The sequence below is a fragment of the Symphalangus syndactylus genome, chromosome 19, assembly GCF_028878055.3.
Source record: "Symphalangus syndactylus isolate Jambi chromosome 19, NHGRI_mSymSyn1-v2.1_pri, whole genome shotgun sequence".
Classification (NCBI taxonomy): domain Eukaryota; kingdom Metazoa; phylum Chordata; class Mammalia; order Primates; family Hylobatidae; genus Symphalangus; species Symphalangus syndactylus.
Genome location: NC_072434.2, coordinates 59,369,433 through 59,391,076, shown reverse-complemented (window position 1 = coordinate 59,391,076; position 21,644 = coordinate 59,369,433). Strand labels below are relative to the sequence as shown.

At 41.1% G+C, this 21,644-nt stretch overlaps 1 protein-coding gene across 1 annotated transcript in view; it reads right to left on the bottom strand.

Annotated features, from left to right (window-relative positions):
- The window catches only part of SMYD2 (SET and MYND domain containing 2), a 57,333-nt gene that overhangs the window by 34,734 nt on the left and 955 nt on the right, over positions 1 to 21,644 (bottom strand). The window lies entirely within an intron of this gene.

The following is a 21,644-nucleotide window of genomic DNA, read 5'->3' as shown; positions in this document are numbered from 1 at the left end:
TCAAGGAAGTCTTCCAAAAATTCTACTGTTGGAACTAAACAGACTGCCTTGCAGCTTTCATGACAGCACTTGGATTCCAAGAAGCAGACTGAAGAATGTGGGAGAAAAACACGTCTTGGGGTTGAGGCATAAATAAATATTCCAAGTTTGCACACCTCAATAGTTCAAAAAGGAACCCGCTAATCTAGATGATGTATTCTCTGGCCTAAAATACTCCCCCTACCCCCCAGGGTATATCTGAAGGGACTGAACTCTGACTTTGCATTTTGGAATATAGAAGAAACAAGATGCACAGACCCTTGCTCTCTCGGGAAATGCACTAAAAAATCACAGTGAAGTGACTCGTCAGCAAGCGCTGGGTGACGTGCACTGTGCAGAAATGCCCAGGGGAGGAAAAGCAAAGACAGCAGAGCCAGGGAGGAAGCTTGCAAACTTCTTTCCACAGAGAGGTGTGTCAGGAAATAGATAACAGTGGGAGATGCTACCCTTTAAAAATGTCTATCCGAAAAGTCATCTTTAATGTTTGTTTTTATAGGGGGCAGGTTAGAGACCTCTGAGAGTTTGGTTGAAGCTTTTAACTTACTCTAATAACCCACCTTCTCCCCCAACCCTAATGAAACAAAAGAAGTCTGTAAAATTTGAAGGGCTTTGCTGAGCTGTTAAATGCTGAACAACAACAAAAAAATTAAAGGCTCAGGGGCCACCTAAAAGCCCATATGTAGGACTAGCAAAGAGCCTCTGACACCAGCGTTAAGACCCCTGATATAAGAGATTAGAAAATTATCATGGTTAAAAAGATATTTATTAGCCCCACAACATACAAAAAAAGCAAGGATTAATACAGGTTTTATTGCACAGAAACCAGTAGTAAAGTTAATCTGAAACCAATACTTGTTTGCAGCCTCCACGTAACATCCCAAAGAGAAAGTAGGCAACCAGGCTCTAGGGAACTAAGAAAGAACTCTAGTGAGATTTCATCAAAATAATACCTCTCCCAAAGGCTGGCCTTCATTCGAACCAGCTCATCACCAAGTCCACAGCCACAAATAATAAAGAGCAGGAAGTAAAGGCTAACTTTTCAGTATTGGCAATATGATATGTCATTTCTACTATCTATCTCAGTGATTCTCAAGAAGGTCTGCAGACTGCTGGGGTCCTGGAGACCCTTTCAGGGAGTTGGTGAGAGACAGAATTCAGATTATTTGCTTTTTTTCTCACTGTTTTAACATTTGCAATGCAGAAGGTGTAAGGCGTAAGGCGTAAAGGTTCCCGAAGGGTAGTAAACCTTCAGATGCCTGAGCGTAAATCAAAGCCCAGGAAACACTGTATTCTTTTTTTTTTTTTTTTTTTTTTTTTGAGACGGAGTCTTGCTCTGTTGCCCAGGCTTGAGTGCAATGGCACGATCTTGGCTCACTGCAGCCTCCACCTCCTGGGTTTAGGCAATTCTCCTCCCTCAGCCTCCACCTCCTGGGTTTAGGCAATTCTCCTCCCTCAGCCTCCTGAGTAGCTGGGATGACAGGCATGCGTGATGATGCCCAGCTAATTTTTGTATTAGTAGACAGGGTTTCACCATGTTGGCCAGGATGGTCTCGAACTCCTGACCTCAGGTGATCCGCCCACCTCAGCCTTCCAAATCTCTGGGATTACAGGTGTGAGACAACGCGCCTTGCTGGAAACGCTGTATTCTTTACTGCCACACTGGCAGTAAGATGGGGAAAGCCAGTCTCACGAATGTCCCTGATGACGCAGTAATGAATATTAACTTTACTAAATCTTGATTCTTAAGTATCTATGTCTTTGGCATTGTACAGTGAAGTGGGAAGAATGCAAAAAGTATTTCTGCTTCATATTGAAGTCCAGTGGGTATCTCATGGAAGAGCACTGGTGTGATCACTGGCGTTGTAAACTGAACTAGCCACTTTCTTCTTGGAAAAATTCCTGGCTTTTTTTTTTTCTTTTTAACTTGAAAGAACAGTTTTAGATAAACTGTGGTTATTCAGACTTGAGCATCTGGCAGACATATTACTGAAATGAAAGAAGTGAGCCTGTCACTTCCAGGAAAACAACACTTGTTGCCAATGATAAAATTTGAGTTTTCAAGTAAAAATTAACATTTTGGAAAACACAGATCTGCCATCCTGAGCTTGACAGCTTCTCAATACTGAAGACTTATCTGACGAGACTAGTGGTAATATTAAGAATTATGATTTTTTGATATGGTTTGATAAAATGAGTCAATTTTCAGGAGATCTGTACAATCTAGGTAACTAATATTTTCCAAATGGCCAATGACACTGTTTTAAAAGTTATGCACGGCAAAAAAGTCATTCCAAGTGTAAGGTAAACCAATGGATTTTATGTCACTGAGTATGTAAAGTTCACAATATGGCTTCTGATTGCACATCACAACTTTTAAGACAACATCAATTATCAAAGTTTAGTGATTAATCAAATAAGAACATCCACATTTAACTGAGAAGGGTATCGAAATACCCTTCTCTTACCAATTACATAGCTATGTGAAGCTTTATTTTTGCTACATAATCCAACTAAAACATAACATGACAGACTGAATTCAGAAGCATATTTGAGAATCCAGTTGTCTTCTATAAATCCAGACATTAAAGAGACTTACAAAAATTTAAAACAAAATCACTATTCTCAGTAATTCTTTTATTTTGGAAGATATTTCTCACAGAAAAATGTTAGCATAATAGTTGTCATTTTAAAATGAATAAACCTTCATAATTTTGTTTAACTTGACATATGATACATGATTGCTATAACTCATATAAACAAAAGCTCTCTGTGGTTCTTAATAATTTTTAAGAGTACAGAGGGACCCTGAAAGCAGAAAGTTTGAAAACTGCTGATCTATTTTAGTAATCTCATCAGGTCTAAGAAGAAGCTATTATTATTCCTATTTTTCAAATGAAGATAATGAAGATCTTAGACATGAAACAACTAAACTAACATGGTCATTCTGCAAGTAGGTGGCAGAATTGGAATTCACATATTTTGTTTCCATCATGCCGGAGCATCCTTCCTTGAGTGCTGTGACAATGGTTCAGGAGGGTAGACTCCACGCGGCAAAAATAGTCTTTCCACATGAGTGGATAAGCTAATAATAACAACAAAGCAGAGGAGAGGCATGCTTTACTCTGGTCTGCATAATGCCACAGCTCCAGTGGTTTCTCATTAATGTCACTTTGCTTTAAAGATGCAATGGGGAGGGGATCCAGGATCATTTTTCAAAACGAGATATGGGGAGGGAACATCCGCACAAAAGAGCATCTCTCAACCCATTGTGCTCCAGGAACCCATTCCACTTGAAACAGTTTGTAAGAAAACAAGGATTCATGTATTTATTGTGTACATAGAAGGTCCCACCTCTCATTCAGTATCATGAGCCTACGTGTTTCTCCAACAGATCCTGGGAGAGTCCAAGCTGGATCATGTCTTCTAGGAATCTGGTGAGAGAACACTGCACTCCTCACTAAAAACTGAAAAGCTTTGCCTGGCTCTAGGGAAGATTTTACTACATGTATGCTCAGTGAACCAAATACCTGGTTATATGTAAATTTTCCTTTTCTAAAATAATAATTTCAACTTTTATTTTAGATTCAGGTTTGCTGCATAGGGATTTTGCATGATGCTGAGGTTTGGAATATAAATGATCCCATCACCCAGGTAGTGAGCATAGTGCCCAATACACAGTTTTTCAGCCCTTGCTCCCCCCACCCTCCTTCCTAGTAATCCCAGGGTCTAATGTTGCCATCTTTACATCCATGAACACCCAATGTTTAGCTCCCACTTCAAAGTGAGAACATGGCTGGGTGTGGTGGCTCACGCCTGTAATCCCAGGACTTCGGGAGGCCGAGGCGGGCAGATCACGAGGTCAGGAGATCAAGACCATCCTGGCTAACACGGTGAAACCCTGTCTCTACTAAAAACACAAAAAATTAGCTGGGCGTGGTGGCGGGCGCCTGTAGTCCCAGCTCCTTGGGAGGCTGAGGCAGGAGAATTACTTGAACTCAGGAGGTGGAGGTTGCAGTGAGCCGGGACAGCACCACTGCACTCCAGCCTGGGCAACAGAGACTCTGTCTCAACAACAACAACAAAGAAGTGAGAACATGGGTATTTGGTTTTCTGTTTCTGCATTTGCTTAGGATAAGGGCCTCCAGCTGCAACTATGTTGCTGCAAAAGACATAATTTCATTCTTTTTTATGACTGCATAGTATTCTATGATATATATATATATCATGTTTTCTTTAACCAGTTCACTGTTGATGGGCATGTAGGTTGATTCTGTGTCTTTGCTAGTGTGAACAGTGTTGCAATGAACATTTGAGTGCATGTGTCTTTCCAGTAGAATGATTTATTTTCCTTTGGGTATATACCCAGTAAAGGGATTGCTGGGTCGAATGGTAGTTCTGTTTTAAGTCCTTTGAGAAATCTCCAAACTGCTTCCTACAGTGGCTGAACTAATTTACATTCTCACCAACAGTGTATAAGCATTCCTTTTTCTCCACAGCCTCACCAGCATCTGTTATTTTTTAATTTTTCTGGAGACAGGGTCTCAAGCTGTTGCCCAGGCTGGAGTGCAGTGGCATGATCATGGCTTGTAATTATGGCTGCAGCCTCAAACTCTTGTGCTCAAGCAATCCTCTCACCTCAGCCTCCCAAGTAGCTGGGACTACAGGGACACACTACCATGTCCGGCTAATTTGTTGTCTATTTTGTAGAGATGGGGGTCTCGCTATGTTGCCCAGGCTGGTCTCAAACTCCTAGTCTCAAGTGATCCTCCTGCCTCAGCCTCCCAAAGTGCTGCGATTACAGGTGTGAGCCAGTATGCACAGCCACATCTGTTATTTTTTGACTGTTTAATAACAGCCATTTTAACTGATGTGAGATGGTTTCTCATTGTGGTTTTGATGCGGATTTTTCTGATGATTAGTGATTCTGAAGAACATTTTTTCATGTTTATTGGCCACTTGTATGTCTTCTTTGCCTACTTTTTAACGGGGTTACTTGTTTTTTGCTTGTTGAATTAACTTCTTCACAGGTTCTGGATATTAGACCTTTGTCAGATGCACAGTTTGTGAATATTTTCTTCTACTCTGTAGGGTGTCTGTTTACTCTGTTGATAATTTATTTTGCTGTGCAGAAGCTCTTTAGCTGAATTAGGTCCCACTTTCAATTATTGTTTCAACTGCTTTTGAGGACTTAGTCACAGTCCTTTGCCAAAGCCAATGTCCAGAATGGTATTTCCCAGGTGTTCTAGGATTTTTATAGTTTGAGGTCTTACATTTAAATATTTAATCCATCTTGAGTTAATTTTTGTATATGGTAAAAGGTAGGGGTCCAGTTTCATTCTTCTGCATATGGCTAGCCAGTCATCCCAGCACCATTTATTGAATAGGGAGTCCTTACCCCATTGCTTATTTCTGTTGACTTTGTCAGAGATCAGATGACTGTAGGTGTGCAGCTTTATTTCTGGGTTCTCTATTCTGTTCTACTGGTCTATGTCTCTGTTTTGTACCCATACCATGCTGCTTTGGTTACCATAGCCTTACAGTATTATTTGAAGTTGGGTAATGTGATGCCTCTGGCTTTGTTCTTTTTGCTTAGGATAGCTTTGGCTGTTTGGGCTCTCTTTGGGTTCCACATGAATTTTAGAAAAGTTTTTTTCTTATTCTGTGAAAAATGACTTTGGTAGTTTGGTAGTTATAGTGTTGAAATCTGTAGATTGCTTTGGGCAGTATGGACATTTTAACAATATTGGTTCTTCCAATCCATGAGAATGGAGTGTTCTTCCATTTGTTTGTGTCATCTCTAATTTCTTTCAGCAGTGTGAATTTTCTTAACATAAGTCTTCTTGGGCCAGCTTGCCTTCAGAGCAGAGAAGAAAAGCTAACAGTTTTTGATAGCTACTGTTACTGATAGTGAATAACATAAAAATCGCCTTTGATCTATTTTGGTTTAAGCAATTCTAGATGAGGTGGTGGGGTGGGGGCGGGGATGAAGCCCTGTTTAAATTATTCAGATATGGGCTGCAGTTCTTTCCATAGCTAGCGAGAGATTTAAAATCTTCAGATATGGGCTGCAGTTCTTTCCATAGCTAGCGAGAGATTTAAACTCTTCATAAGTCTCATGGCTGAAATTCAAACTAAAACTTGCTGAGCTGGTACCTGCACTGTGTGTGTGTAGTATATGTGCTTGAGAGAGGAGAGAGATCCTGAGTGTTTGACTATTGCTGACTGAGGAGTTACAGCCAGAGAGAAACTTCATATGGGCTATCCATTTTCGCTGCAGGAATATACAAAACATTTGGAACAAACTCCGTTCCTACAAAAGACACAGTCATAAATTTTTCATTTGCAATGTAATCTGATCTGAATTGTTCAGGAAGTTTGGGAAAAGAGACTGAGCAAAATAAAGAAAACAAAACTCCCCCCCTCCCAAAAAAAAAAAAACCAAACTGAAATAACCCCAAAGGAATGGAACGAAAAGGAAAGTGTAGAGTGAATCACTAATAATCTCTCACAGTGGTTCTCAACCTTGGTTGTCTGGGGCAGGACTCATCAGTTCTCATTCAATTGGTATGTGTTGGGCCCAGGCACTAAGACTTTTAGAAAGCTCCCAGGAGATTCCAGTGTGCTTCTAGAATGCGGAGCCACAGGCCTATGGTAACACACTTGGGTGGAGTGGCTTTTTCGTGCGGAAATTGCTGTATACAGTTGAAGCACTCGGCAAGGCAGATTGTTTAGGTTTTTCTGAGATTCTTAAGAATGAATCACAGGATGGATCAGGTTGTTTAACTACCTTGATGATGAACATTTACATAAGAATAAAGTAGCTGACCCTGTCTTTTTCTAACCTATGATGAAGTATCCTAGAAGCAGGTGCAAGTTTTAAGAAAGAAAACCTCAGCTTTCCTTCTGCTGCTTCTTGATTCCTGTCTCACAATTTAGGATGAATATGGTGAGGTACTCTTCCCACTTCCCTCTCTCAAATCCTTTTTCCTTTCTGGTACTTGATGTGCTATGTGATCTTGGGCAAGTTATTAGTCCTTTCTGAACCTCAGTTTCCTTCGCTGTCAAATAAAGATATCATTTCCACCTCACAGGTTTGCTATGAAAGTTAAATGAGAAAATGCACGCAAAACATTTAATACATTGCTTAGAACACTGTAAATGTTCAATAAATGCTGGATACTACTACACTTTTAATTAGTCTTTGTGCTTTTTTTTAAAGTGATGTCAACTATTGAAATACCATCAGCACAGTCTCACTCAGACTCATAGCTAGAGGATCTATGTTTCTAAAGCCTTTGTTTTATGGGCAAATATCTACCCTACTGTGAACAGAAGGGCTCTTTGAACTTAAGAAATAGCTCTATCCACAAAGGAAGAAAAGAAATGTTACAGGAAAATGCAAGTATTTGATTATTACTGACTGGAACAGAACTTAGAAGACACGCTCCTGTCATTTCCTACTGGAGGAGACACACACAGTGATTAATTTCTTTGCTTTTAAAAATCGGAAACCATGAAGATCAACAAGTTAGAAATGTAATTAACAACTCCTGCTAGTTAATGCGTTGCCGCAGGTGCTGTTGGTCTAGATAAAAAGGATTTGATTCTGTAAGCTCCCTACTTTCTGCTACTGAAATGAATGCTTAGTGGGTTTCACCATGAAAGAAAATGATACTGGCATAGAGGGGGTTTGCAATAACAATTACTTTTAACTAATGGTGACAGAAGAAGTGACAAGTATGCTCTGTTGAACAGAGGCAGCCCCAGCCAAATGAAAAAGAGAACGGGAAAAAAGCCCCAGCAGCGCAATATAACTTCACCATAGGTTGAAATAAGACAATCAGAAACAAAGTTAGCCTCCCACCCAGCGAGGGTGGTTATACTAGCAAGGCTTCCAATCTTGTTTAAGAGAAATAAAAATTGGAGGAATTGTGGCAGAACCCTATTATAACCCTGGTCAGGGGACAAGGATAATACTCAGGCTACAGGTTTTTGTGTAATAGTGAAAGGTGCTCCATACATCACTTTAATCCACAATGTAACAGTGAACGGGACCCATGTGCAGCGGGGGGCTTCTTCCCAGGGCTGTGCTGAACCTTCGCTCAGCACCAGGCTTTGTTCTGAGGCTTGTTAAAAGTTAGAGCGTGCATCCTCTTGGGGAGGCAGGAAATATTTAGGGCAGTAAGGCAGCAACTAATAGGTTTTCCCAACTATTGGAACTGGAGCTGTAATTTACAAGGAGGAAGCTGGGCTTGGTGGTCAGGGTAATGGCTGACCTAGTTATAAAATAACACAGATTTGTTTTCATGCACGCTCTGGCCCAGACAAAATTTACCTTTGTCTTAGAAAAAAAAAATTCACGAAGCTTATGAATATAGGAGAGAAATATTAGCCTGTGAAACAGTGAACATTACGTTTTCTTTTCAGCCCCTGGACAACACCTATATCCGAAGCTCCTCTTGTAGGCCCTGCACAATCTCTAACAGTTAAAGCTCGTCCAAAGAATGAATGTACACACTTTTAAAATTTCACGTTTTCCTCTGGAAATGCTCTGTCTTAACTTTTGTGCAAGGTTAGAATAACACTTCCTTGCTACTTTTATCTTTACTTCTCTAATGCCTTCTGATTGAAAAGTCAAAAGCAAAGAAACAACGAATGCCTTTCTAATTCAGTTCTCTCATAAAGGAACTGACAATAAAATAATATCCACTGCTTCTTCCAGTTAAATGACAGATGTTACTATTAGTACTTTGTAATGAATACCAATATTATTAGATTCCCCTATGCTTGCTGTTGCATAAAACTCACGTGATTAAATATCAAGGAAAACGACAAAACCAAAGTAATATAAATTTAACTACTTGAAAACTTAAAATACTCCTAACAGTATTCTTCACTTCAACATTCTGTCCATAAAACAGAAATAAACCATGGTAAAAATTCCTTTATAGTCTAATGCTAATTGTGAGTTCCCAGAACATGGTCAGGTCTGCTGCAGCAAAACATGTGTTAACTACCTGTCCAGACAGAACTGTTCTGAATCTTACTTACAGGCAAATGTGTGTTTTTTGTTTGTTTGTTTGAGAGAGGGTCTTGCTCTGTCGCCTGGGCTGGAGTGCAGTGGCACAATCTTGGATCACTACAACCTCTGCCTCCCGGGTTCAAGAGATTCTCCTGCCTCAGCCTCCAGGTGGCTGGGATTAATTACAGACATGAACCACCACGCCCAGCTAATTTTTGTATTTTTAGTAGAGACAGGGTTTCACTATGTTGGCCAGGATGGGCTTAAACTCCTGTCCTCAAGCCATCAGCCCATCTTGGTCTCCCAAAGTGCTAGGATTACAGGTGTAAGCCACCGTGCCTGGCCTGGAAAATGTTATCTTTTTAATTGCCTACAGAAGAATTTTAAGAGTTGAGATTCTCTCATTCCCTCAGTTTTATTTTCCTGCAAACAAAATATAAAAAATTGAATTACCAATTTGTTTAGGCGAATTACCCCAAACTGTGGACTTTACCTTGAAAACTTAAACTGATCAGATACCATTTGAACAGATTTAGCAGACATTTTTCTTTCAATCCTTATTGATTCCATTTGTATTTTTCTGAATAACATTTTTTATACTATAAAACACTGCACATGAGGCAGTAAGAAGACATGTTAATCTATCATAGCTAAGTAATTTCTATTCAAAAGTGTTATTTTCTAGGTACAAAAGTACTGTGCTATGGCCATACTGGGAAATAATATTTTTGTTAAAAAAAAAATGAGTGGCTGGGTGCAGTGGCTCATGCCTGTAATCCCAGCACTTTGGGAGACCGGGGCAGGCAGATCACCTGAGGTCAGGAGTTCAAGACCAGCCTGACCAACATGGAGAAACCCCGTCACTAGTAAAAATACAAAATTAGCCAGGCGTGGTGGTGGGTGCCTGTAATCCTAGCTACTTGGGAGGCTGAGGCAGGAGAATTGCTTGAACCTGGGAGGCAGAGGTTGCAGCGAACTGAGATCATGCCATTGCACTCCAGCCTGGGCAACAAGAGCAAAACTCCATCTCAAAAAAAGAGCTATTTGGGGAAATCTGCCCTGCCTACATGAGAGTGGTAAATATAAATGTCAAGCAAAATGATTCAGCATCCAAATGGCCCACATGACCTGGAATTGAGAGCAGAAAGCTACCCCTAGGACTGAGCTCTTTGAAGATACAGAAGTTAGGGAAATAACTTACTGAGCATGTTGTCTTATTCATCGCTGAAACTCCACAGTGAGAGCACAATGCTTGGAATAGTAGGATGTTCAAAAAATGTAAATAGTAAATTATTGTAAAATAAATACAAACAAGTCGATAAATAAAATGAGAGGCGTGTGGGCTGAAGCAGTTAAGAAAAAGCTTTGGACCGGGTGCGGTGGCTCATGCCTATAATCCCAGCACTTTGGGAGGCCAAGGTGGGTGGATCACCTGAGGTCGGGAGTTCAAGACCAGCCTGGCCAACACGGTGAAACCCCATCTCTATGAAAAAATACAAAAATTAGCCAGGCGTGGTGGCACACGCCTGTAATCCCAGCTACTCAGGAGGCTGAGGCGGGAGAATTGCTTGGACCTGGGAGGCGGAGGTTGCAATGAGCAGAGATCGTGCTATTGCACTCCAGCCTGGGTGACAAAGAGAGACTGTCTCAAAAACACATACACACACACACACAAAGATGCAATTTGAACTGGATCTTTCTTGAGTATAAACAAACTGAGGCTCTAAGGCCTTACCTAGGAAGGAGGCAGAGGATAAGGAAGGAAATATTACAGAGAAAAGTACTCTAGATGACAAATGGACAATAGGAAGAATGAAGAATGACATTCTTCAACTTTGCAAAGACCACCCAAATTGAACTTAGAGTCTAAGTCAAAATGCAGTGAGGGATAATGCTGGATACAATGGGAGGGGCACTTAGTAGGGAATTTGTCCTGAAGAAAGCAGGGAGTCAATGAAGAGTTCTGAGAGTATTTACAAGGATTCATTTCCAAGAATGAATAGTTTTGCATATTAAGAGAGGTGATGAGGCCTATGCAAAGGGCCACTGGTAAGATAAGATGAAGAAATGAGACTAATATATTTCACAAATATTTACTGCAGTAACAGAGGCTAGTCTTCTTGCTAAATGCTGGGGTTACAAAGAGAGTAAGACCTAGTTCATGCATTCAAGGAGCAAGTGTGATAAAGGAAGTTTGTATGAGGTGCTGTGGGAGCAAAGACGAAGGGAACTAATCCAGCCTGCAGAAATCAGGACAGATTTCTCAGAACCAAAGGAGTGAGCCAGGCAAAGAGGGACATAGAGTGGAAAATCAGCAAGGTGCATATATGTGTGTGCATATGTGTATATGTGTGCATTCATTACTATAAGCAATTTAGGATGACCAGAGTGAAAATAACACAGCAGAGCAAGCTAGACTCAGATATGGCTCCTGAGGCTTGGCCTGAGGGTGTCCATCAGGAAGCCCCGACTCTACCATGGAGTTCTATCAGGGGCATCCTCAGATTCACAGACAGAGAAGATCAAGAGAGGTGGGCTTCTCTCTCTCTCTCTCTCTCTCTGCACCTAGAAAATATTTAGTAGCTGAGTGCCTTGTAAAGCTGGAACATGTACAGAAATCAATTAAATATTGGATGAAATAAATAGATTGTTCCTAAATCCCTACCTCCTTGTTAACCTGAATGTTTTAAAGTTAAAAAACAAACAAACAAACAAACAAACAAAAACCCTAAAGGTTTTTTTAGAGTGCTGTTTAAAATATTTACTCAGGTGTATGGGTAGGTCATGTTTCATTAACTTCTAAAATATATCTACCCAGAGCTGCTGCTATTTTAACCAACATAGGGATGTTGCCAATTCATTGGACCTAAGTATTATCTGATCAAAGCTCTCTCTCTGTTTGTGTCAGTCATGAGACAGGGTGTTGCAGTTGTAGGAGTGGAAAGATGTGATGTCTTTCCTCATCCATCATAAGGGTCATGGCCAACACCCCTGGAAGAAAAGACAGATTAGCAAGATAAAAACATAACAAATTTATTTAGTCAAAGTTTTTATGTAAAACAAGAGCCTTCAAAATGAGAGCCCAATAACTCAAGAACTCAAGGAAAACTGCCTATTTTTATGCTTAGGTTCAATGAAGAATGGACAAAAGGGTATGAGCTAATAATAGTAATAGACTGAGGGGCAGGGAAGGTCACAGAGTCTTCGCTTCTGAGGCCCTTCCAACCCCCTTCAGTGGAAAGTGCTCTGTATGCCAAAGGGCCAGACTTTGAGGTATCATTTTCTGAGTCCCAACACGGTTAAACATTCTGGTTAACAGAATGTTCTTCATGACATACCATGGATGACCAGAAGAAAGAAAAAGAACAAACCTTCCTGCCTTTCATACAGCATCTGCTGAAGCCTTACAAAGTTCAAGGAACTGGGGGTAAAATAAAGATAAATAAAAGCTGGAAAATAAGCTCCGTGGTGGTAGGGATTTTTGTTCCTTTTCTTTGGAGTTGTTTTCCAGAACCATAGAACACTTAAGTGTCCACAAATACAAATGTTTTTGATTGAGTTAAAAAGTAGAATTCCTACCCTTAGGGAGTATACTATTGGCTCATAATTAAATGTGTCTTATTGGTGAGGTTCTAAGAGCATATGAGGCTATCACTGTGAACAGCAACTGTCACTGTACCACAGATTCATGGAATTGACAGAGAAGAGATTTCTCAGGTGGCAAATGAACAAGTGTTTCCTATCCAAACATCACCAGAGTAAGAAAAATCCCCATCTCATCAAAAATATGAGCCAGTACCTACATCCCTGAAGAGTCTGTCTTGGTACTCATAGATTAAACAGAACACAGATTTCAACATAACTCCTTCCAGGTGCCAAGACATAAAATCCTTGAGATTTTTATTTGGCTCTAATAAAAACCTGTATCTTTTTGGACAGCCAGATTATCTTACCATGTCCCTCCACCAAGATATATTCAGGTCTTCAAGCCCTGTGTGAATTTCACTTCTCTAGGGAGTTGTCCTTGTTTCTCGTCTCCTCCATGGTGACTCTGCGTCCCCTGGGCACCAACACACCCTGAGCACTCGCTAAGACACAACTGTGTCTCTGTTATAGCACACATTCATTTTATTTCTAGGGACTATAAACTTGCCAAAGATAAGCACTTATGAATTCTCAGATCCACTTTTTCTATAAAAGCTAACCCAATCCATTTTAATAATATACATACAATATTTCTACTTAGTCATCCGAAACCTTCCACTTCATGTACAAGAGTCGCTAGATTTTATGTTAATAAATTGACACAAGGAGTCCCATGCTATTTTTAAATTTTTGATTGAAAAAGAATCGGAGAGACACAGCTGGATTCTCAGTGAATGTATGGAGTAGAAAGATAAGTTGTTTCCTGAACCTTCAAGACTTTTTTGTATTATTTTCCTGCTAAATTGCATATTTCTATCCTTCAGAGAAGTCTTGAAGAGATCTGATTTCCTTCTGTTCTATTGTGTTGGTGTGAACGCCTTTGCAATTGAATAGGAAGCCGCGGAGGGTGGCAGGAACAAGTCAGCAGAAGTTACACAAAGTGAGGTGTGTGCTTTGTGACTGGTTAGAGCTCTAATGAGGCCAAGGTCATGCGTTCAACCCCTGAAAAGGCAGGTACTTCAGTTAATTCCCTGCCAAAGGACTGCACCCCTAAACTACTGCAGATTTCCTAGAAATCCAAAGAAGTGAAGGTTGGGGATGTGGGTGGGCTAACAATGCAAGTTCCTGAGAGGCAAAGGAGACCTCAAAATGCCCTGCCTCCCTCAAGTGTCAGAATAGGCCACTCATCAGGAGGAAGGGGCCAATGCAGGGGCCCCTGCCCTGACACAGCTACAGAAAAATGCTGAGTGAACAGGAGGATCAGAAGAGAGCTCAAGGTCTGAATCTGCAAAGTAAAATCAGGGTGCCTTGTTCTAGGTGTGTCTAGTTCCCTAGTGATCATCAGGACATACATACACATGTATTCAAAGATATGTAACCAACCCCATAGAGGAGCTGTCTGTGAGAAGAGCAGGAAATGAGAGGGAACATTCTGAAAAATCAAATTTGCCTCGCATATACCAGATAAAAGCATGCCTCGAACTCAGAAGTATGATTACCTCAACTGTACATCTGAGGTCCAAAAAAAGATGTGTGTGGATGGGGGGAGTGAATTTAATTATTCATGACTCCAGGAAGATAAAGCATGCTTGTAATTATTGATTGCTTCCTTCGAGGACAGAAATAAAGTGGCATAAAACAGTAATTATTTCATATTTTTATACTGACAGGGAAAAGAGGAGGGAATATTAACCTAAGTTCAAAGCAGTAAGCCTAAAACACCCCAATACAGTAGAAATTCCTTTGCAATTCTCTCACTATATCAAATCCTAAAAGAGACAATTTTGCTGTCCTGAATTCTCAACAATTCTGAGTTCTCCCAAAGACCAGGTTCCTTCCAAACTATAGCAGTGAGCCCTGGATCTTCTCAAAGAAATTTAACATATTTTTACAAGAACCTTCTGACAGGTGGTGTGCGACTCGCCTGTTCTACAGGAATACCAACCAGGGGCCTCTTCCTAGAGCTGCACCATAAATTCCACTTCCACAACTCAGAGATTTAACTTCTGCAGAGAGAAATCCTGAAGAACGGATTTGCTTAAGGAAAAAAAAAAAAAAAAGACTATGGGCTGATTCTGCCCTATCACACGGCACAGAAACAAACTCTTTATATGTAGGTATAAAGGCTGAGATGACTAACTCTGGTTTAGTCCTAGCATAATATTAAAAATATTCCGAGCCCACAAAAGGACCAAAGCCTCATGTTCTTTTTATGTTTTATTACATAATAATTCATACATATAAAAGAATATGTGTAGCTCTTATGTAAATTTCAAAGCATTATAATAAAAACAACATGTCTAAGTCCATATCAGCATAAGATATAGATCTAAGACGGCTGAATCAAATTAAAACTTTAAACAATTCTTTAAACAATGCATTCGTTTGTTAAATTTTTGGCCAATTATAAATTCTATTCAAACAAGGAGATATCAGAGACGGATTAAGGCCCCAGTCTCCAGGAACCACACAGTAGTAAAGTAGGGTTAAGTGCCTGGGTGAACCACACAGTAGGTTCAGGCCAAAGGGGGCACAGGAGATCACACGAGGAACACGGAGATTTGGCTCCATCCTTGAAGGTCGTGGAGTCCGGCCTTTAAGAGGCACTCAGTAAATAATTTGACAAAAAAGGTGTGAAATTCAGAGAAACCGCTTAACTTCTCTAACACTCAGTTTCTTTCTATGTAAAATGGAATAAGGCCCTGTGTATACCAGCCATCCTTGGAAGGATCAAAATAAGAATGTATCTGGAAATGCTTTATGGGCTGCAAAGAGTCTTTATTTCTTTATTTCTTTAAATATGATTTAAAGAAATGCCATTTTATACAGGTTCTTCGAATTTTTTTTGATTGAGAGGATTCTGTGCAATTGCTTTGGGAGGGAAAGGTGTTAGATGGTGGTTTTAACTCACCAGGGTTTGAATTTCACTTCAGGATATCCTGCTGTTATTCTGTCTCTTTCATCTGAAATCGGTTCCAAACGTGCAGCTTGGTCACTGAGCCCCTATAAGCTATAACAGAAATTATGTTCCCCGCATATGAAAAATAACGTGAGTTACAGCACCTGGCACATTTGAAGTCTTAAAGGACAGCTCCTTGCTGCAGCTGAAACAACTGTGCTGAAAGTAAAAGGCAGAAAGGAGCCCTGATATCCTTGCAATGTGGAAAATCCTGTTTTCTTCCATTTCTCTCTAAAAATATTTGTTTAATCTTATTAAAAGAAGATTAAAGTGCCTAAGCACTTTGGAGTGAGAAAAGGCTCTTTTTTTGAAGAAGGTTTACCTGTGTAGGTATATTATTTCCATTAGGTTTTGAAAAATACCAAAAACTGATCCCAGACACCCATCATTAATTCTGGGGAACCCAAGGTTGAGAACTGCTGGTTGTGGCTATGGGTCAACAGGCCATCTTTTCTTTCTTTTTTTTTTGAAGACATAGTCTAACTCTGTCGCCCAGGCTGGAGTACAGTGGCGCAGTCTCAGCTCGCCACAACCTCCACCTACCGGGTTCAAGCGATTCTCCTGCCTCAGCCTCCCAAGTAGCTGGGATTACAGGCACCCGCCACTATACCCAGCTAATTCTTGAATTTTTAATAGAGATGAGGTTTCACCATGTTGGTCAGGCTGGTCTCAAACTCCTGACCTCAGGTAATCCGCCCCCCTCAGCTTCCCAAAGTGCTGGGATTACAGGCGTGAGCCACCACACCCAGCCAAGAGGCCAGCTTAATGGTGACTCCACTGGTCAACAATTTCCAGTATTTCCTTCCCAGTATTCACCCCTCCCCACAACTCCATAAAAACGCCCCTAAAATTATAATATTTTATCACACAATTTAATTAAGTTAGAAACATTTAGCCAGCAGAGTTCATCAAACAAGTATGAGATCAAGCCAGGCGTGGTGGCTCATGCCTGTAATCCCAGCACTTTGGGAGGCCAAGGCAGGTGGATCACCTGAGATCAGGAGTTCAAGACCAGCCTGGTCAACATGGTGAAATACTGTTTCTACTAAAAATACAAAAATTAGCCAGGCATGGTGGTGCATGCCTGTAATCCCAGCTACTCGCGAGGCTGAGGCAGGAGAATCACTTGAACCTGGGTGGCGGAGATTGTGCCACTGCACTCTAGCCTGGGTGACAGAGTGAGACTCCATCTCAAAAAAAAAAAAAGAAGAGAGATCAGAGTGATTTTGATGGCTCACTATGTGCTAGGGTTGTACGGACTTAGCTTGGTTGATAAGGTGGGTATTCGTATGCCTTTTTTTTTTTTTTGAGATGGAGGCTAGAGTGCAGTGGCGTGATCTCAGCTCACTGCAACCTCTGCCTCCTGGGTTCCTAGGTTCAAGCCATTCTCCTGCCTCAGCCTCCCAGGTAGTTGGGACTATACCACACTTGGCTAATTTTTGTATCTTCAGTGGAGACAGGGTTTCACTGTGTTGGCCAGGCTGGTCTCAAACTCCTGACCTCGAGTGATCCATCTGCCTCAGCCTCCCAGAGTGTTGGGATTACAGGCGTGAGCCACCATGCCCAGGCCGCACTTTTTTATTTTTATTTTTTTAAGAGACAGGGTCTCACTTTGTCTCCCAGGCTGGAGTAAGTGATATGGCTCCCTGCAGCATCAACCTCCTGACTCAAGGGATCTTCCCACCTCAGCCTACCCAAGTGTAGCTAGGACTACAGGCCCGGGCTACCACAGCTGGCTAAACTAAATAAAATTTTTTTTGTAGAGAATGGGGTCTTGCTATGTTGCCCAGGCAGGTCTCAAAATCCTGGCTTCAAGCAATCCTCCCACCTCAGCCTACCAACTCCTGGGATTAACGGCACTGGCATTAGTACGCACATTTTACAAATAAGGGAACCTGGGAGTTCAGAGAGGTTAAGTGATAACTGGCCTAAAGACAAACCATCAGGAAAGAATGAAACCAGAATTCAAACCCAGTCCACCTGCCACAAAGTCCCTGCTTTGCGGTTTCTACTGAAATAAGGTCATGCACTAACGACATTTTAGTCAATGACAGACCACATGAACAAAGGTGGTCCCATAAGACTGTGATACCATATTCTCACTGTGCCTTTTCTATGTTTAGATATGTTTGGATACACAAATACTTACCATTGTGGTACAACTGCCTACAGTGTTCAGTACAGTAACATGCTGTACAGGTTTGTAACCTAGGAGCAACAGTATACCATACAGTCTAGGTGAGTAGTAGACTCTCCCACGTAGCTTTGTGTAAGTACACTCCAGCATGCTGGCACAAGGACCAAACTGCTTTACTAAGGCAGTTCTTGGAACATATCCCTGTCATTAAGTTATGCATTAATGTACATGGAAACCTTGAAATACTGAAAGGCAGAAAGTGAAAACAGCCATTGCCTTACCTAACATACAGATAGCTGAATTTTGTATTCTTTAACGGCACTTTTTACAGGAAATCTGTTGTATGTATGTTTTAGTCTTACCACCTATTTTACAAAAATACATCTAAAAAAGAAGGGGAACCCCTTTATTAGAGCATGTATTCAATTGTTTTATTCAGAAAACATAATGATTTAAATACATCTGAAGCCATTTCTCCCCCAAAACAACTCTCAAAGCATTCTCAGGAGAGCCAGAGTCACAGCAGCCCTGGGGACAAGGTCCCCTTCTCATGCACAGCTTCAGGCAGCCAGAACCAGGGCTAGTTCAGAGAACTTCAGGAAAACAGCATCAGGATTTCATGGCCCTTAATACAGATTAAGATCAAGTAAAAATTATTCTGCCGGTTTGATAAAACAAGAGGAAAGCTAAGATGAATACGTTAGAGAATAAATCTGGGGGACATGAGGAAAAAAGTCCTTATAACTGCTGAAATAGGACACCTTAATCACAGGGTTTGGCTCAGGCAAACAATTTAATTTTTAAAACTGCTAATCTAAGCCAGACATGACCGAAATTCACTGAAACTGGGTTCTAATAGCTCTATTCCAAGGAGGGTAAATGGGCTTTCCTGGTTCCCCCCTACACTCAGAACAAACAAAGAAATGATAATAATCTCATCCTTAAATAACCTATGAGCCAAGAGAACAAAAGATCAAAAGGGAGACATCTGCCTACCTGAAGAATGGCACATAGAATGAATATTTAGATGGAACACTGGGTTAAAGCAGATTTCTCTCCTTCTGAGACAAATCACATTGGGGGTTAAAATATGTCTAGGCCGGGCACAATGGCTCCCGCCTGTAATCCTAGCACTTTGGGAGGCTGAGGCAGGTGGATCACTTGAGGTCAGGAGTTCGAGACCAGCCTGGCCAACATGATGAAACCCTGTCTCTACTAAAAATACAAAAATTAGCCGGAAATCGCTTGAACCCAGGAGGCGGAGGTTGCAGTGAGCCAAGATCGTGCCACTGCACTCCAGCCTGGGCAACAGAGCGAGACGAGACTGTCTCAAAAAAAAAAAAAAAGTCTAAAACTTAGTTTAAAATACATACTTGGCCGGGTGCAGTGGCTCATGCCTGTAATTCCAGCACTTTGGGAGGCCGGGAGTTTGAGAAACCCTGTCTCTACTAAAAATACAAAATTAGTCAGGCGTGGTGACGCATGCCTGTAATCCCAGCTACTTAGGAAGCTGAGGCAGAGGAATTGCTTGAACCGGGGAGGTGGAGGTTGTGGTGGGCTGAGATGACGCCATTGCACTCCAGCCTGGGCAACAAGAGCGAAACTCTGTCTCAAAAAAAAAAAAAAAAAAAAAAAACCACCAAAAAACGGTGATAAATGGCCAAAATGTGTATGTGTGCATTTATGTGTGTATGTGTGTATAAAGTGTATCTGAGAAGTCTGATAGGGACAGCTTCCAAGTGGAAAAACTTTATATAATATTATTAGGAGCTGCCTTCTAGCAGCTCAGGCAAGATACGCATCTTCTCCAGTGGCACCCACCAGACTGAGAAATGTGATACAAATTAAAAACTCCCCAAAGCAAACCTTTGTCTGAATTGCCCTGACCATAAGAATCCCATTCTGTTGAGACTTAAGACATTTTCCATTATTTCTCAATTTATAGAATATACTTATTCCTACCTAAAGAAATCACTTTTCTTTCCTTCAAAAAAAGTTAGATCCTGATACAATTAATATGACATGGAAATTCTTGGGTCGTTCATTTATCTTAAGCAATATTGTTTACGTTAAACTTCTGGCAAAAGAAAGGATAAGGGGTAGCTTGCTTTTCGGTGTGTGGGGCTGGGGCAGACAGCAGATTTTGACCTGTAAGTATGAACATTTCCAGAATTCTACTCCTATACTTTGAGGCCCTATGGAGGAAAATACACGTTCCCCTCATACATCTGGACAGACTGATTTGTCCTAGGTCATATACAAATTGCTGACAGAGGAACTGATCCTGAATCTGTCAGATGACCTAACCACTGATAATAAACGATTCAGATTTAATAGAAATCATGAAATAGGGTACAAAGATATTTCTAATTGCATAAGTATCATGGATATTATTTCTTTTGTATTATTTTAATTGACTTCAAATAATTCTTTGGGGAGAGAGAGGAAATAAACTACGGGTATTGACATAAGTTCAGGGAAATCAAACAGAGAAGGGGTTTGCAAGTCGTAATAACACCCCATTGCAAGTTGCAGCCCTGGTGAGGAACCCAAGGCAACAGTGAGTAACACTAATAAATGTCAATCAGAAAAATGCAACAACAAAAAAGGCAGCAAACTGTCACATATGGCAGAATAATCCAGGCTGAATGCTTTGTGAACTTGCATCTGACCATCCATTAATGTTCTAAGGTTGGGGGTATGCGTAGTAGATACAATTAGGAGACTTACAGCTAAAGAGAAGCATTTCTCAGTTCTTCTCATCCCTTCTAAACCCAGAGGGATTTGATCTTTCACTCACTGGGGGCCAGGGCTGGTAACTACCCATATAAATTAAGCACCTACTATGTGCCTTGGCATCCATGGTCTTAGGCGATGTCTTCCAGGAATTGCCAGGATCCCTGATGGAGGCTCCTTCTGTGCTGCCTGACCTGCTTTGCTCCTGCCACTGCAGACACCCACGCTGCTGCAGACTCCGAGCCACAGCAAGGCTCAGAAGATCAAGGGACCAGTCACAGCAGCCTTTTTAACTTTGGGAAAACCCAATGCTCACTTCACTCAAACGTTGCAAAGTGGTGCCATGACCCTTTAGCTCTTGGCTCACCAATTCAAAGAGCCACATCACATACAGCCCTTAAGCTGCCCACGGCATGATTCCGTGTCTAGTTCCTTTCCAGGTCCCCCCAAGCGGAAGACAGTTCTGGCAGGGAGTCTGGGCAAGATTACTATAATATTTAGCCTTTGTCCCTTCTTTTGCTACGTCTTATTGTAGAATAAGGCACACAGGTCTGAGAGATTGAGTATGCTGGACTTGAGACCTGTACTCAAAAGGTCCCTGCAGGACCGCAGGTCAGCTTAATCCAGCCCAGGAATCTCCATTTCAAAGATGAAGAAACTGAGGTTCAAAGAAAGCAAAGCATGGTCTCTACTCAGAGCACTGGAAGGCCTGATATAAACTTAACCCCCATGCCTCCTGCCTTAGTAAATTTACTGAGCACCTAACCAGTGAGAAATAGGCAGAAGTGAATAAGGCCAGATTTCACTCCCTTCACTACTGGTGTGAATGGATAAAGGTAACTCCACTTTCTCTCTGGGCTTTAGTTTTCTCATCCATTAAGTGAAAGATAGGATTGAATTGGTGATTTCTAATGTGCCTTTAAGCTCTGAAGCTCTCATAAGAGTTGAGGATATAATTATGTGTTGGTGTGTGCAAATGTATATGCATCATATATACAAACACAGACACATATATACATATGGTATCTTACAATTAAATACCATTAGCAACCACACATCTTGCCCAATCCCTTCCTGCGACCATGTTTTCCTAATCCCAAACCAAA